Source organism: Micromesistius poutassou (genome assembly GCF_964030765.1).
Source record: "Micromesistius poutassou genome assembly, chromosome: 9".
Taxonomy (NCBI): domain Eukaryota; kingdom Metazoa; phylum Chordata; class Actinopteri; order Gadiformes; family Gadidae; genus Micromesistius; species Micromesistius poutassou.
In genome coordinates this window covers 20,903,558-20,908,557 of record NC_140279.1, presented here as the reverse complement: position 1 = coordinate 20,908,557, position 5,000 = coordinate 20,903,558, and positions in this window count along the sequence as shown.

Below are 5,000 nucleotides of genomic sequence, written 5' to 3'. Positions count from 1 at the left end.
CCTCCAGGCTTGGGGTCACTCACTACACTATTCAGTCCGACATGGTGAGCCGTTTCGGACTCACACGCGACGTGGTCCCCCTCCTCTGGAGGGTCCTAAAGACCTCCAGGCTTGGGGTCACTCACTACACCATTCAGTCCGACATGGTGAGCCGTTTCGGACTCACACGCGACGTGGTCCCCCTCCTCTGGAGGGTCCTAAAGACCTCCAGGCTTGGGGTCACTCACTACACTATTCAGTCCGACATGGTGAGCCGTTTCGGACTCACACGCGACGTGGTCCCCCTCCTCTGGAGGGTCCTAAAGACCTCCAGGCTTGGGGTCACTCACTACACTATTCAGTCCGACATGGTGAGCCGTTTCGGACTCACACGCGACGTGGTCCCCCTCCTCTGGAGGGTCCTAAAGACCTCCAGGCTTGGGGTCACTCACTACACTATTCAGTCCGACATGGTGAGCCGTTTCGGACTCACACGCGACGTGGTCCCCCTCCTCTGGAGGGTCCTAAAGACCTCCAGGCTTGGGGTCACTCACTACACTATTCAGTCCGACATGGTGAGCCGTTTCGGACTCACACGCGACGTGGTCCCCCTCCTCTGGAGGGTCCTAAAGACCTCCAGGCTTGGGGTCACTCACTACACTATTCAGTCCGACATGGTGAGCCGTTTCGGACTCACACGCGACGTGGTCCCCCTCCTCTGGAGGGTCCTAAAGACCTCCAGACTCGGGGCTACTCGCTGCACTATTCAGTCCGACATGGTGAGCCGTTTCGGCCTCACACGCGACGTGGTCCCCCTCCTCTGGAGGGTCCTAAAGACCTCCATACTCTGGGCTACTCGCTGCACTATTCAGTCCGACATGGTGAGCCGTTTCGGCCTCACACGCGACGTGTTCCCCCTCCTCTGGAGGGTCCTAAAGACCTCCAGACTCGGGGCTACTCACTACACTATTCAGTCCGACATGGTGAGCCGTTTCGGCCTCACACGCGACGTGTTCCCCCTCCTCTGGAGCCTCCAGAAGACCTCCAGGCCGTTCTCTGCCTTCTTCCCCTGGAGCCCCCCTTACACACGGGATGGGCTATGTCCTTCCAACACAGGGGTCAAACGTGTAGTAGGCGAAGCCCAGAGTTTTACAGGCTGCAGACTGCTATTTTTCTTGTTTTCGGTACCCATGGTATAAAAACCCGAAAATCCCAACCCATGGTAGACTAAAACCAACCCATGGTATACTAAAACCAACCCATGGTATACTAAAAGCTGCCCCTGGTAGACTACGGAGAAAAGACTCTGTCTGATTTTTGATTCTCTCTTTTTCTCAAAATCAGACAGAGTCCCAGAGTTAGTGCACCATGGGTTGCGTTTTAGGAGATTTACAGAAAAGACTCTGTTAAATTTCCAAAACACGTCCCATGGTAGTTTAAATGGACTTTGTGGTTTCTTTAGTTCATCCAGGCTCAGGGGGACTTGATGTTCTTGCCAGTCCGGGATGGTGGACTCTCTGGGCCTGCCACAGGACGTGGTCCTGGTCCCCTGGAGGGTCCACAAGACTTGAAGTGGTTTTTGCCTCTTTTTTCTTTCTTTTTTTCCTCAGACACACACGGACCAGGCCTCCCCCTACAACGTCCCACACCCCCAGTCCCGACCTCCATGCCTCCAGCAGACACCCAGGCACCACCCCCACATGAGGGGCCCCAGGTCCAGGCCCCGGGGGACCGGGACCGGGACCCGTACTGGGCCAGCACCCAGACCCAGACACACACGGACCAGGCCTCCCCCTACAACGTCCCACACCCCCAGAGCCGGCCTCCATGCCTCCAGCAGACACCCAGGCACCACCCCCACATGAGGGGCCCCAGGTCCAGGCCCCGGGGGACCGGGACCGGGACCCGTACTGGGCCACGGTTAGGGTTAGGCAGGCACGGACCAGTCCTCCCCCTACAACGTTCCACACCCCCAGTCCCGACCTCCATGCCTCCAGCAGACACCCAGGCACCACCGCCACATGAGGGGCCCCAGGTCCAGGCCCCGGGGGACCGGGACCGGGACCCGTACTGGGCCAGCACCCAGACCCAGACACACACGGACCAGGCCTCCCCCTACAACGTCCCACACCCCCAGTCCCGGCCTCCATGCCTCCAGCAGACCCCCCAGCAACACCCCCACATGAGGGACCCCAGGTCCAGGCCCCGGGGGACCGGGACCGGGACCCGTACTGGGCCAGCACCCAGACCCAGACACACACGGACCAGGCCTCCCCCTACAACGTCCCACACCCCCAGAGCCGGCCTCCATGCCTCCAGCAGACCCCCCAGCAACACCCCCACATGAGGGACCCCAGGTCCAGGCCCCGGGGGACCGGGACCGGGACCCGTACTGGGCCACGGTTAGGGTTAGGCAGGCACGGACCAGTCCTCCCCCTACAACGTTCCACACCCCCAGTCCCGACCTCCATGCCTCCAGCAGACACCCAGGCACCACCCCCACATGAGGGGCCCCAGGTCCAGGCCCCGGGGGACCGGGACCGGGACCCGTACTGGGCCAGCACCCAGACCCAGACACACACGGACCAGGCCTCCCCCTACAACGTCCCACACCCCCAGTCCCGGCCTCCATGCCTCCAGCAGACCCCCCAGCAACACCCCCACATGAGGGGCCCCAGGTCCAGGCCCCGGGGGACCGGGACCGGGACCCGTACTGGGCCAGCACCCAGACCCAGACACACACGGACCAGGCCTCCCCCTACAACGTCCCACACCCCCAGTCCCGGCCTCCATGCCTCCAGCAGACCCCCCAGCAACACCCCCACATGAGGGGCCCCAGGTCCAGGCCCCGGGGGACCGGGACCGGGACCCGTACTGGGCCAGCACCCAGACCCAGACACACACGGACCAGGCCTCCCCCTACAACGTCCCACACCCCCAGTCCCGGCCTCCATGCCTCCAGCAGACACCCAGGCACCACCCCCACATGAGGGGCCCCAGGTCCAGGCCCCGGGGGACCGGGACCGGGACCCGTACTGGGCCAGCACCCAGACCCAGACACACACGGACCAGGCCTCCCCCTACAACGTCCCACACCCCCAGAGCCGGCCTCCATGCCTCCAGCAGACACCCAGGCACCACCCCCACATGAGGGGCCCCAGGTCCAGGCCCCGGGGGACCGGGACCGGGACCCGTACTGGGCCACGGTTAGGGTTAGGCAGGCACGGACCAGTCCTCCCCCTACAACGTTCCACACCCCCAGTCCCGACCTCCATGCCTCCAGCAGACACCCAGGCACCACCCCCACATGAGGGGCCCCAGGTCCAGGCCCCGGGGGACCGGGACCGGGACCCGTACTGGGCCAGCACCCAGACCCAGACACACACGGACCAGGCCTCCCCCTACAACGTCCCACACCCCCAGTCCCGGCCTCCATGCCTCCAGCAGACCCCCCAGCAACACCCCCACATGAGGGGCCCCAGGTCCAGGCCCCGGGGGACCGGGACCGGGACCCGTACTGGGCCAGCACCCAGACCCAGACACACACGGACCAGGCCTCCCCCTACAACGTCCCACACCCCCAGTCCCGGCCTCCATGCCTCCAGCAGACCCCCCAGCAACACCCCCACATGAGGGGCCCCAGGTCCAGGCCCCGGGGGACCGGGACCGGGACCCGTACTGGGCCAGCACCCAGACCCAGACACACACGGACCAGGCCTCCCCCTACAACGTCCCACACCCCCAGTCCCGGCCTCCATGCCTCCAGCAGACACCCAGGCACCACCCCCACATGAGGGGCCCCAGGTCCAGGCCCCGGGGGACCGGGACCGGGACCCGTACTGGGCCAGCACCCAGACCCAGACACACACGGACCAGGCCTCCCCCTACAACGTCCCACACCCCCAGAGCCGGCCTCCATGCCTCCAGCAGACACCCAGGCACCACCCCCACATGAGGGGCCCCAGGTCCAGGCCCCGGGGGACCGGGACCGGGACCCGTACTGGGCCAGCAACCAGACCCAGACACACACGGACCAGGCCTCCCCCTACAACGTCCCACACCCCCAGTCCCGACCTCCATGCCTCCAGCAGACCCCCCAGCAACACCCCCACATGAGGGGCCCCAGGTCCAGGCCCCGGGGGACCGGGACCGGGACCCGTACTGGGCCAGCACCCAGACCCAGACACACACGGACCAGGCCTCCCCCTACAACGTCCCACACCCCCAGTCCCGGCCTCCATGCCTCCAGCAGACACCCAGGCACCACCCCCACATGAGGGGCCCCAGGTCCAGGCCCCGGGGGACCGGGACCGGGACCCGTACTGGGCCAGCACCCAGACCCAGACACACACGGACCAGGCCTCCCCCTACAACGTCCCACACCCCCAGAGCCGGCCTCCATGCCTCCAGCAGACACCCAGGCACCACCCCCACATGAGGGGCCCCAGGTCCAGGCCCCGGGGGACCGGGACCGGGACCCGTACTGGGCCAGCAACCAGACCCAGACACACACGGACCAGGCCTCCCCCTACAACGTCCCACACCCCCAGTCCCGGCCTCCATGCCTCCAGCAGACACCCAGGCACCACCCCCACATGAGGGGCCCCAGGTCCAGGCCCCGGGGGACCGGGACCGGGACCCGTACTGGGCCAGCAACCAGACCCAGACACACACGGACCAGGCCTCCCCCTACAACGTCCCACACCCCCAGTCCCGGCCTCCATGCCTCCAGCAGACACCCAGGCACCACCCCCACATGAGGGGCCCCAGGTCCAGGCCCCGGGGGACCGGGACCGGGACCCGTACTGGGCCAGCAACCAGACCCAGACACACACGGACCAGGCCTCCCCCTACAACGTCCCACACCCCCAGTCCCGACCTCCATGCCTCCAGCAGACCCCCCAGCAACACCCCCACATGAGGGGCCCCAGGTCCAGGCCCCGGGGGACCGGGACCGGGACCCGTACTGGGCCAGCACCCAGACCCAGACACACACGGACCAGGCCTCCCCCTACAACGTC